General features: G+C 41.8%; 1 protein-coding gene across 6 annotated transcripts in view; it reads left to right on the top strand.

Annotated features, from left to right (window-relative positions):
- Positions 1-13487, top strand: part of BACH2 (BTB domain and CNC homolog 2) — a 253179-nt gene that overhangs the window by 169931 nt on the left and 69761 nt on the right. For all 6 annotated transcript variants that reach the window (XM_079971084.1, XM_079971083.1, XM_079971086.1 and 3 more), the window contains one exon: positions 600-754. The gene's annotated coding sequence lies outside the window, so the exon portion shown is untranslated. The remainder of the gene's footprint in view (positions 1-599; positions 755-13487) is intronic.

A 13487-nucleotide genomic window follows, 5' to 3' on the forward strand; every position in this document is an offset into this window, starting at 1 on the left:
CTTTTCATCTTTCTCTACAATTTATTTAAGATTTTTCGCATTGTTAGGGAAGCAATCCAGGTAGAACTTGAGTTCTGTATTTATTGAGAATGGTTTATGCAGGCTCTCTGCCCCACCTTACTTTATAGATTGGCAGACAATAGTAGATGACCCAGTGTACAAGGCACTATGTTCCATGCTTACAGAAGGTAATTTCTTCTTTGTGGTTTTCTATGGTGCATCAAAGACAGGTTATGTGCCTGTACAGAACAGCATTTGGAATCTTCCAGAGCTAAGCTACTGAAACATTTATGTAGGCTACAAATGACTAACACAGGTAGGTATAACTAGAAAAGCGAGTTTTTAAAGAAATGTTAGCTGGGCTAGTAATTTTTGTGGATTTTGTGTGTGTGTTTGTGTGACTCTGGCTTTGCTCATTATCAGAACATCCTGAGAATGCTTATTGATTGACTCATTTCTTTAATGCCACTGAAGAACAGAAGCTCAATGTATAGCTTTTAATTCATTATGAGATTATAAAATTTTGTAGAGGAAAGGGGATGCTTGTGCCAATGCAAACCTGTTTTCTGAAATGTGTCCTGATGTTTTGTTATGTTTAGGTTGCCACCAGAGAAGCTGAGCTGCCAGAAGCTTGCCCTGTGAATCTTCAGGCGTTCTTATCTTAATGGGTTGCTGTAACCTACTAATCTCTCCATTTGTCCACTTCCCTGTTTCGTGAGAATATTAGCCAGCACAGATCCTGGGAAAGTTACATGTAAGTCCTGCTTTTGATTCCTATTTCATCAAAAACAAAACACAAAAAAAAACTATGCAAAGAAGTGGGGGGGGGGGGTTTCCAACTGGTAAGGAGGGGGATCCATATAGCACTTGTTAAATCATCCTAAAAGCTGTAATTCATCAGATAACATTAGACTGTGAATAAATTGATCTTGAAGTACTTATTGTCTCTTTAAAAACTAAATGGAGAATGTAATTTTGTCAATTTGTGCGCTTCCTGAGTATGTTTTCTGCCACAGCTGAACTTGTCACAAAGTACTTTATAAATAGCTTAGGCTTTTTTAGCTTAGGCTTTTTTCTCAAAAGTAGGCTAAGTTGATGTGGTGTGTGTTTGTGCATATATATGCGCAAAACAGGGTAATATTTCAGTTGAGGTGTGGAGAGGTTGTACTGATAAATCACTTCTCAGAATCAGCCTACAGATTCAGCCAGACATCTCTCCCCCCCCCCCCCAATAAAAAATACAGTGTGGCAACTCCTGCATTTCAGTACCCAAGTATTGGCATTTTGGGGAAATCAGGGTTTTCGAAGCTTCCAAAATATACAGAGCTAGCTACATGGCAGATTCCCGGTTACTTATTTCTGTGCAAGTAGCTAGTGTGTGTTAACAGAAGAAACTAGTTGCTTGAATCTATCCCTAATGAAACAGTTGCATATAAAATGTGTACCACGTAAACACACTAGATGGATGCCTTTGGTAGCACACTTCAAATGGTGCTTAGGTTATTATTCCGAAGCAAAATCAAAGTAGGAATTTAGGAACTCACATACTCTAGTGACTTCCAATGTGTCTTTCTTGCTGCATAAATACAGAGTGCGCCCCAGGATTTTCTGGCACATCTCAGAGAGTTCTGAAGGTAACTGTTGATTCACATGAGATTGCTCTTACTCTGACTGCTCTAGAGAGGTATCAAGAAACTTCCGGCTAGCCTTGAGCTGGGCTAGAGGATGAACGCTTCCCAACATCATGCCTAGTGATGCCTACTCAGAAACATTATGCCTCTAAATACCAATTGCTAGGGAAGAACAGCAGAAGAATACTATTGCCCACATGCCCTGCTTTGTGGGCTTTCTGTAGCTGTCACGTTAGCCAGTGAGAGAACAGAATGCTGTGCTGGATAAGCCTGTGGTCTGATTTCCTCAGGATTCTTGTCCTCTTTCTGTTTTCTGCTTTTCTTTTTGCTTTCTTGGTGACAAGGGCTGTATTTAATTAGATGCCGGGGCTGAATTTGATGCAGCGACTGTTGCTCCACGTGCTTTTCAACACAGAACTGCCCCAGTCAGGGCAAATGGAGGACATGGGCGGGTATAGAACCTCCCTTCATTTCTGCCTTTGTACCTTGCAACTTTTCAAGTGCTTTTCTTATTTTCTCTTCGAGCTGTTGACAACTCATCTGATGGGCTTTTGAGAGCAGAATAATATGAGGGTGTGTGTTTTAAAATTAGACAGTGCTGTTTGTTATGCAGGAGGAGCAGTACTAAGATAACATGCCTCTGCGCATCTGAGAATCATATGGCCTTGCGTATTTTACCAGTATCAGCCTGGAGTTCTCCCACTGTTTCCAACCAGTGAATACATGTCTTATACAGTGGACGCTCGAGTTGCGAACGTGATGTGTGTGGGAGGCACATTCGCAACCCGCAGCATTCTCAACCCTCAGCGCCGCGTCTGCGCACATGTGGGTTGCGATTCAGCGCTTCTGCGCATGTGCAAAGCTCGATTTAGTGTTTCTGTGCATGCACGAACGCTGAAACCCGGAAGTAACCCAGCCTTAGATTCACCTCAGCTGGTACCTGACCCTTTTAGCTAAAGATGTTGGGGATTCAACTTAGGCCCTTCCACATGGAAAGCACATGAGATATGACCCCTCTACTGCTTAATTTCCAGAGCTGACTTGAATTTTGGGGCGCTGTTTTGAAATTGCTTACGTCTGCATGCTTTTCCACATTCCTGTACAGTGGTGCCTCGCAAGACGAAATTAATCCGTTCCGCGAGTCTCTTCGTCTAGCAGTTTTTTCGTCTTGCGAAGCAAGCCCATTGATGACTTAGCGGATTAGCGCTATTAGCGGCTTTTAGCGGATTAGCGGATAAGCAGATAAGCGGCTTAGCGGCTTAGAAAAAGGGGGGGGGGAAACCCTCAGGAACTCACAAGACATTTTCGTCTTGCGATGCAAGCTCATAGGAAATTCGTTTTGCGAAGCACCTCCAAAACGGAAAACCCTTTCGTCTAGCGAGGCATTCGTCTTGCGGGGCACCACTGTACAAGCCGTGCAACCTGTAATAAACCATTTGTAACGTACGTAATCCACTTCAAATGGACTGTTAGAAGGACAAAATAACCCTCTGGCCCTCTCTTCTCCTAATGGATCTTGAGAGCAAAGGGCTTCCCCATAAAGCCAGTGAAAAGCATTATGTTCCATTCATACAATCCAAAACTTTGAAAATCAAAATAGCTGGCGAGGAACATCAACACTGCTGATATTCACACTCCACATTCTTTCGCCTGCTCATAATTACTAGAAAGTGCTCTCGCACTGAACTGTCAGACAACAGGCAACAGCGTTGATCACACACCACTTTATGTATGTCCTACTTGTGGATGAATGGTAGGACACAAACCAATGGCTTCAAGTTACAAGAAAAGAGATTCTGATTAAACATCGGGAAGAACTTTGACCGTAAGAACTGTTCAACAGTGAAACAGACTCCCTTTATGCTGCACCCTTAATTTGGTACTTTTATAATCCACTCTTTCTCATAAAGCAGGGTACCTGCCTCTACTACCACACATTTTGTCCTCATAACAACCATGTTATGGTTAAAGCAAGCACTTCTGTTGTGCAGTGGGTCAGTGCGTCCGCCTGTGAACCATTGCAGGGTGCTGAATTTGATGACTCTTGGGGTCCCTTCCAACTCTACAATTCTGTGAATGACGTTGTTAAATAAAATGATAGTGTACCATTGGACAATTGAGTAAAAGGAAGGATATGCCTTATACTATGGACAGGAAGATTGTACCATTGAGCTCCATGTTCAGTGTTAGCTCCCTGCTTCAAAGGTTTTGCTTAGGAGCATGTGTCAAAAGAGGGAGAAGGGGAACAAGAAAGGTCAAGCTATCCACGAGAGAAAATGTGAAACTTTTTTTGTGTGTGTTAGTGTCCCTGCCTCCAGACAGCTCGTCATTTCATTCCTGTTTCCTGTCTTCCACATGGACAAAAAGCCTAAATTGATGGAGCATGACTTAACATTGCCCATCCTATTCTTCCCAACCCTGCTTTGCCTGTATGACCTATGTGTCCCAGTGTAGTCACTGTTTATTGTATTTGCTTTAGTTCTACTGTGGCTCTTATATTTATCAAGGTTTGTGAACCTCAGATCTTATGGCCAAATGTGGCCCTCTAGGCTTTCCTATCTGGCTCTTAAAACACACCTTACTGACCCTTCTTTGTATCCCGAGTGCTTTGCTTGGCTGGAATGTGCCTTAAACTCCCACAAGAGATTTCTGACAGTGTTGGTCATTGTGTTGTTTTTGAAGGAAGGAGTGAAAGTGAACTAGAGTCAAGGAGAGAGACAACAGTGTTAGTAGCAGCTTGCAAGCATGGGAATGAGGACAGCTTAAATCCACAATGTGAAAATATTGGAGCACAACTCAAGGCAACTGTAGAAAGCTTTGAAACACAAAGTTTAGGTTGGCAAAATCCCATGTGCATTGGTGCAGTTTGCTGATAAGCTCACAAAAATATGGACCTATATTTCCCAGATTTGGGTCTTTTAGTTGAAGCTTCCCAGTTCCGTTATAAATGTAAATGACCTCAGAACTGTCAGGTTTTTGTAAACGGAAAAGTGCCACCAGAACCACTTGTAATACTTGGGATCTTTTTTTTGTCTCTGGATATGCTGCTACTTTAGACGAGGCTGGGTACTGTGGTGCCCACTATTCATAGTCTTGGGGGTCATGTGATTATTTGCAGCTGCTCAGATAATTCTACCAGGATAACCCAGAAAGAATTTGTAGAATGAAAACTGCACTGGATCAATGCTCAGGAACGTGAAATATTCTGTATAAGGACATCTGTCATTCACACTCCTGGTGTCCCTAGCACAAGTGTAAACTACCCCTTTCTTGAAAACGGCTTCACACATTGCACTTTTCATTCAGATGTACAAGTGAACCACTTTTATGTGTACCCAGGAACTTTCATGTGTGGGCGTGTGTGTTCTCTTTGTGCATTGTACAGCTCCAGGCTCCCTCTTGCATGTGCATGCTGTGGCATGTGTCCACCATGTAACATTTGAAGGGGCCCAGCGTCTCTAAGCCTATTCTGTACTTGGAAAGTATCAAGTACACTATTCAAGGATAACCATCTTTGGATTCAGACTTGGTGAAGGATTTATAGCCTGATTCAAGAACATGCCACAGCGGCAAATGGAATATTTAGAGGAAAGCAGGCTGTATACACGCCAGTGCAAGGTTGAAAATCAGTACATAATGCTGGCACAGCCACCACTGTACTTCAGATTGCAGGCAGTACTTCAGAGTAGACACTTAGGATGTGAATTAATGTGCTTAAATCTTTGTGCTAACGGAACAAAGAAGCTGATTAAAGGTGTACGGCAAGCATGAATCATACATAGTGGTGCCTAACAGAATAGTGTGTGTGTGTGTGTGTGTGTGTGTGTGTGTGTGTTAAACGAGTGGGTTTTGAGCCAGCAAATGCTGTCATTATGGCTACTTTTAGCAACTGCTGCATTCTTGCTTCAGAGCAGTCCATTTCACATAGCGTTACAAGATTATTGCCTTCTGAGCTGTAGCTTGAAGCATTTTGGTTGCTTTTGCATTTGAACAACACTTAACTTTTATTGTTGAAATTCGTTTTTGAAAAAAATGCTAAGGTCATCATATAACATTAAAAGTATAGTGTTGGTTTTTATATAGTGCCAGTAACATTGAGAGCACCATGAGGCTTCTAAAGGTTTAACTATCCATCATTCTTGAAGAACATAGGAAGCTGCCTTATACAAGGAAGCAAGTGCCTTATAGCTCAGTATTGTCTCCACTAAATGGGCAATGGTTCTTGATGGTTTCAGGCAGAGAACCTTCCCAGCTGTACCTGAAAATGTCATGGATTTAACCTGGGACCTTCTGCATGCAAAGCAGATGCTCTTCCACTGAGCTATGACCCTTTGCAGTTTCGGTTTTGCAGCTTTCAGAAAATTGCAACATGTTCACAAATCCATTAAATTCATGGTTTTACCTAAAACTATCTTTTGATGGTCTATTAGCATCTGTGTGCAATTTTGAAAGTGCAGTGTATTTTCCTTCATCTACCTAGCCCTCACTTCCCAAAGAAAATACTAGTATCTATGCATACTAGCATGCATAGATCTCAACCTCCTGGTTGTAACACTGCCCCCAAGGATTATTGCTGAATCCGCAGTATGAACTAACCATGTTCTAGCTGATGACTGCACACATATGTATATTCTCACATCACATTTCACACGTGTGTCTCCCCCACCCCACCCACCTTTTTTTTTTTTTTTTTTTTACACCACAGCATGGGAATTGTCATTGTTTTGAAGTGGTTGGAGTTGTACAAACTGAAGCTTAATGCAGACGAGAACAATGCACTATTGATTCAGGTTTCTTGTGATCTAGGAATAGGTGTCCAATCTGTATTGGACAGGTAGTGCTCCTCTTTCTTAAAAAGTTCTCAGCTTAGTGGTGATCCTGAATCAGTATGTGAATTGCATCCTTTCTTTGAGAAGTCAGACCTTGCCAGCGTCATTCCCACTGTAGTCACCCTGTATGCTCTGATGTTGGGACTGCCTTTAAAAACAGATAGGAAGCTTCATCTGGGGCAGAATGTGGCTGCCAGGATATTACTAGAACTGGCAGATTGTACACATAATTCCAAAATTATGCCATCTACATTGGTTTCCGCTTTGTTTCCAGGCTCAATTCAAAGTGCTAGCTCCCTAAATTTTTCATCGTTAAAGATCAAAACCAGCACTTTGAAGTAGTTTCTGAAGAGACTGCAACCAGACTATATATTAATCATCCCCACTCACATGAAACTTGCCTGACTCATAAGATCCTCTTCTGTGGCCAGCTGAGTTCCATCTGCCCCTGCCATTAGAAGTGTGGTGGTGGGCACAAGGGACAAGTCCTTTTTTTATTATTATTATTTTGCAGCGCCAGAAAAACAGTTGTTACAACCACCGTCGGTTTACCGGTGTGCCACCTTTTCCCTGATTAACAGCCCACAGAGTGGATTGCAGTAGCCTTTGAACCAAGTGCAATTGACAAGAATATGCATAATAAAATGTATCACCGCAGCATTCCAAGACAATCAGTTAACAATTCAGTTTAGAGCATATGGGAATAGTATAAATTGGGGTTGTGCATTCCAGCCAGGCAAAAACACTCAAGGTGTGAAGTAGGACCCCTGAGGTGTGTGGCCTGGGGAGAGTCCCAAGGGCCAGATGGAGAGGCTGGGGGGGCCACATTTCGCCCCTGGACATGAGCTTCTCCATCCCTGAGTTAATGTTTCAGTCGGCTCTCCAAAACCCCTGAGGTTAATAAATGCAATATTAAACTAAGACTGGACAATCCACTAAAAATAAGAAATTAAGCTACAGTAATAAAAATCCTGAAACAGGATTCAAATTAACCACAATATAATTTACCAACCCACATTACAGAACAGGATAACAATGTAAAGCGAAATATTTATCACAATCCGTTTCAAAACAAATGAGCAGAACGTTAAGTCCACAATCGGTGTATCATGAACCCGACGAAAAGCATATCATATTGATACATTCAACATTATACTTATATTAAACAGTCCTTTTAAACTCATGCTTAATAATAATAATAATAAAACACCAGATTTAGCAGCAGAAAATTAGAACTTTAGGAATTGGGTGCTTTAACCAGAGGCAGAAGCAGTTGGTATGGTTTAGCCTAGTTTGTATGAGAGCTGCTGCTGGAGTCTTTAATCTGAGATATTATAACCCAGAACTGCAACAGCAGCCCTCATAGAGATTAGGCTAAACCATGCAAATTTATCCGTTTCTCAAGACTCTCCCAAGGCTCTCTCCCCAGCTCTACTATACACCCTCCATCAGTGCTTTTGCCTGGTGAGAATATGTATGTCCTTAAACTGTGATAAGCCTCTGACTTCTGTGTAGCTAGACTGTAGCCTGTTGGACAAAAAGTAAACATGACATCTGTTGCTCTGCCCACTTTTGCTTCTGGTTCAACTCACTTTTGCATGTTGCCCCTGGAAAGTTGCCTGCAAGGAAATGCAAGCCTTGGACTGAATAAGTTTTAACCCCCACTCCCCCAGTCTGTGCTTTGTTGCCCTTTTTTGACATGCATTTGAAAGCAGGCTCCCATCCATGTTCTTGCACAGGTCTTGCATGAATCTTTCTTGATGTATATACTCAAGCAGAGCTGGATCAGAGCAGCATGGTTGCAGATGTGTGCTGGAAATTGTTCTGCAAGGGGAAGACATGGGCTCAATAACTCTTCATATATAATGTTATCGGAAGGTGTTGAACGGTCAGCCATCTGTCACTGTCATAGAGGATAATAAAGCTAATGGAACTGCTGACACTTGAAATAGGACAGCATCATAGTGAGAAACTGCTATTTCCCTTTTTTATGCCTTTGCTGGAAACTGCACTATGCAGACACTAAATTAAGATAAATGCCATTTGTAACCCCACTGAACATAAAATTAAAGCTTGGAAGCCATTTCACTGTGCATATTGGATGCTTTAAAATATTCTAGCTTTTGTTCCCTGCTTCCAGTTGTTTTCTCCATGTCCTAACACTAATGTGAAATGTCCCTTAAGTTACTGTAATGCTAAATTATTTCTCCCCCTGCCCCCCAGCTGCCTACCAGACGCTGCTTGTAGCTTTTTCAGGTTGCAACCTGTGTATACTTCTTCACATCCCAGATTGGTAGGACCTCCCCCCACACACACACACACAATGTTGGAGGTAACTAGAAGGGATAAAGTTTCATACGTTGGCATTGGGCAAAGAGAGCTCCGTGGGGAAAGAGCCAAAAATTGCAAGCTTCAGATACTTGCTTCGAGACTGTAGCAACAACAACAAAAGAGTATATTTTAAAATGGTTTGTGGTGGTAGTTTCTTTTGTACCTAATAATAGCCAGGGTTATATAGAGGCACTGGGAAAATAATCACAGCTGGCCCTCCATAAATCTTGCCCCAGTGATGAACATTTCCCTGTAGGTCAGTCGCTGTCTTTTATGGACCGTAAAGTTTCCCATAGAATCCTTCACATGCCAAGCGCTAGTCATTTATTTCAAGACAATTTCAATGAAAGATTACTTAAAAAGACGATACTAGTGAAATCCACTTTCCCTAACCTTAGCCAGTGAAACTCAAATTCTTCTCACCACATAAGTTTTAATTTTACTGCAGTTTCAATACTTCCTTCTGTGCTCGTCCCATACTGTACAGTCATTTAGTGTCTGATCTGAGGGCATTGTGGTTGCAGCTTGAGTAAGATGTGACCCATTTTTCATAACACTTCTAAATGCTACAAATACCAGACGTATTTGGAACTTCTACAACATGAAATAATCTTCAGAAAGCACGTTGCTGCTGCTGTTAATTTATTATATAGCACTTCTAGTTTTAAGTGCTTTTACAGTAATCATTTGTTAATCCCCTCATTCATCCTGGCATTGCGCTCTGTGGGAAGGGTCAGTTTTAGTCCTGTTTTGTCCCTAAGAGGGACAAAACATTTAAATCTAGGCAAGTGAGTGAAGGCCCAAAACGGTTCGCAATCCCTGCACACAGCCATCTCTTCTCAGTAGGTGAAGTGAGGCAGCCACATCAGACAGCTGATTTTCAGTGCTATGAAAGAGCAGCAAATGGTTAGTTATTTTATTAATGTCATTTTTGCTGCTGGGGGAGAGAAACTTGTGGGATTTGTTTTGCCTCAGGTGCCAAAATAGCTTAATTTGCAGGGTGGAGGCATTTGCTACTCTACCTCAGGCAACAAAATGCCTTTGGCTGGCCCTGATTAATCATTAGCTTATTTACAGTGACTAGAGGAGAGTTCACATTAAGCCATGTCATAATGGAAGGTCAATGGACATAACAATGTGCAATTTCAGAAAGGGGGTTAATGGGGGGGGGGAAGGAAGCTGGCTTTCTGAGCTGTCATCATCCAACTGTGTCTTCTCTCAAGGTGGGTTTCTGCTAAATAGGCAGAAGATGTAAGCGAAGTTAGTCATGTGTGTGTTAAAAGAGAATTGCTTCTGAAATGCATGTATTTCACGGAAAGAAAAAAAAAATTAGGTATGCATGAGACCCATAATGGGGGGAAAGGCGCACGGTGTTGTGTGTCATATGTATTAAAAATTAGTCTAATTTGCAAAGCAAGTTCTGAAGTACAGTATTTAGTCCCAGCATCATGCTTGACTGTACAATGTTTCTGTGTCTTCAGGTACGATTATGACTGCTGGGGTTTTTTCTTCTCACTGTAATCTATTTTCTGGGAGGGGCCATAGCTCAGGGGCTCACGGCACCAGATCTGCATGCAGAAGGTCCCAGGTTTAATCCTTATTATCACTGGGGGAAAATATTGTGTAGAGGGTGATGCGAAAGACATTGAAAGCTTCTGCCAGCCAGAATGAATCATACTGGACTACATAGAGAGATACTCTCTAACCAGCCATAAGGCAAGTTTGTACATCGTTTATGGGTGGACCATTCATAAAACTCCCCAGCAATAAGTTGCTCGGCAGCTTCTTTGTTAACTATTTACAATGTGCATAATCCAGACAAAGTTAAGCACTTGGACAACTAATTACCGGTAATTTCAGTGGAAGAGTTAAGAGCCTTCTTCAATAGCTGCCGCTGAAATAAGGGGTATTTAAAAGGGCTTGAAAGTGACTGCATACTATGCGGTGTTTCCACATAACCTCAGCCTTTTCCATTTGAAATACAATGCTACCTGTCCTTACGGCGGGGCTTTATGTTTTACTGACTGTCCGTGTATGTTTATTTGTTCATCTCCATTTATGAATCACTTCCTATGAAACATCTCCAAGCAATCATTTAAAATGTTACCATTCAAAACATATGAAAAACAAGTTTGTATACGAGAACCATTTAAAATCTAATACAGATACTGACTAGCATGTTCCTCAGTGCTCTGATTAACAGTAGTGATCATATAGGTATATAGCAGGGAATTATGTATAGTTTGGGATTCCCCCCTCCCTCAGAGCAAACGTTAACATATCACCTCATCATCTTGACATGTTTTCTGCAGCTTTTGCCGATTATTGCTTTGGCATCTGCATGTATCAATTTACAGCAGAGATTTCCATAATGGAGCCAATCCTAGATGACCTCCAGCCTGCATGAAACCCTTACCTCATGTCCTCAAGGGCGACCTAGATTCATGTGGGCAGAGAACTGCTCCAGTAAAGTAGAAAGAGAGTGAGATAGGAGATCCAATTATAAGGAGCAAAAGTGGTGTTCAGGTGAGGAATGCAGAACCCAGACCGATTCCCTTTTAGCACTGGAGTCTCTAGTTGTGGGGAAATAACCTGTTGGAAGAGTCAAGCAATGAGAAAGAGGATATTCTGTCCGCATCCCGCCCCCTTTTGGTTCATAAACCGGACCTACCTACATACATTTCCTTCCTGCTTCCTAGGTGATTTCAGCAAGTCTGATGGTGACACAGGGATCTGTCACCATCATATCTAGTTCAAACCCAAGCTCTATACATTTCCGCCCCCTATATCTGCTCATCAAGAAGCAACTACGTTTTTGGGTGGCGAGGGCAGATGGAGAGGAAGAGACTTGTTCTGGTTTGGTTTTAAGTGAGCCATCAGTCTGGGTTTCCCCCCCCCCCCCACTCTTTGTCTTTGTTGCATTTTTGTACTTGCCTTGTAGGTGTTGGAAGTGTGGGCGGACAAGAAAAATTAGTGGTTTTAATAAGACTTTCCATCTATTGCCCTTTTGTGTACAACTGAAAATAAAGACTCATATAATCTGGAGCCGTAGACCAAACATAGTCAGTCTGTTAAATGCTCACAGTTGGCTGGCTTGCAGTCCTGCCTCTGTCTGTCTGGTAAGATCTATATTTTGTATTTGGCAGCTAACTCAGTTGAATTAAGAGAGGGTTTTCAGGTTAAAATAGCAGTTGTTCTGTATGAGATAAAGTATTTGAATTTGCTTACTCAAAAAAAAAAAAAAAGGAAAATAGTGTGGATGTGTAAAATAATTTTCAAAGGTTTGGCGTAAGTGGCTACGAAGCCTTGTATTCTTGGTTAAAATTTATCACCCAAAGTGCAATTGTGCATTTAACATGGATCTGGATGCAAAACCTACATTTCTGGACAAAGCCAAGATCCATCAAGCATTGGCACCAGATGGTTGTTGTAGGCAGGGCATGAAAGTGACCGGTATCACCTGTTGTTTCTTTGCCAGCATCTGGTAGTCAGGGATATTCTGTACAGTACATTCTGTACATCGAGGTTCTGTTTACAGGTCTATAGACCTAGGCTTGAATCCACTTGTGTCCTTCCATTCATGGAAGGACCTTTGGTCCAGCAGATGCCTCAACTGACGGTAAAGAAGACCCAGCCTTTGCCCATTTCCCTGTCCTCTTTGCATCTCCTTGCGCCTTCTGAAAATCTCTTCCAGATGTTTGAAGGATCATACAAGATAGCATGGAAGGTGATGCACAGCTCTGCAAGAAGAAGGGGAAATCATCTCCCCACCTCTTCCATTAGAAGAGGCTAATGCTCTTTGGTAGAGCAAAGGCTCTTTGGTAGACAGAAGGACATAACTGGATACAAACCCTAATCTCTAAATCTATGGTGGCCATGTTAATTGACAGTGGTTTGTTTGCTTCTCATTACTGTTGTTTGTTTGTTTGTAGAATTTATATCCTGCCCTTCATCACAGGCAACCTTTCAATGGGTCATTCATTAATGAAACAAACACATACAAGAAAAACAATCAAGAAAACAATTAAAACTACGTAAACAACCTAAACCCTTACATTCAATGTGCTCCTTGAGCAAAAGACATTTGAGGGCATTTGTCTTAGCTGGTTAATTTGTTTGTTTGGACTTTTGGCGATTACAGATCTGAGAAGTTGAATATGATCACTTGCAGGGTTTCTGTTTGTTGTGTTTTAACTTTTTGTGTAATTGGGATTTGAATTGTATCCCTTTAATATTGTATGTCTCCTGAAGACATTGCTGTATCAGGAGATGAACAATCTGAATGATTATTATAATATAAAAATCAAGCAAGTGGCTTGATATATCAATCCCCATCGCCACCCAAAAGATAAAGGAAAAGGAAGGGTGATTTTAGCTATGGGACAGGGTGGCACTTGCAAGGCTTTAGTTCTGGTACAGAATGTCCTAAATAGCTCGGGACCCAATTACCTGAGAGAACACCTTCTCATCTGTAAACCAGCCTTTATGTTAAGATCAGCCAGGGAAGCTGTCCGGGCAGTGTCACTTATTCCTCATGTTTGATTATCAGTGATGCAAGGGAACACTTTCTTGGTTGTGGCAGCTCAGCTTTGGAACTCCCACACTTTCTGAGATATGCCTGGCACCTACATGGTTTCATTCACCCAAGCTTGGGGTGCAGAGCAATTATCTGACTGGATGTTTCTATAGTTCTTGT

The sequence above is a fragment of the Podarcis cretensis genome (assembly GCF_951804945.1).
Source record: "Podarcis cretensis genome assembly, chromosome: 3".
Classification (NCBI taxonomy): Eukaryota; Metazoa; Chordata; class Lepidosauria; order Squamata; family Lacertidae; genus Podarcis; species Podarcis cretensis.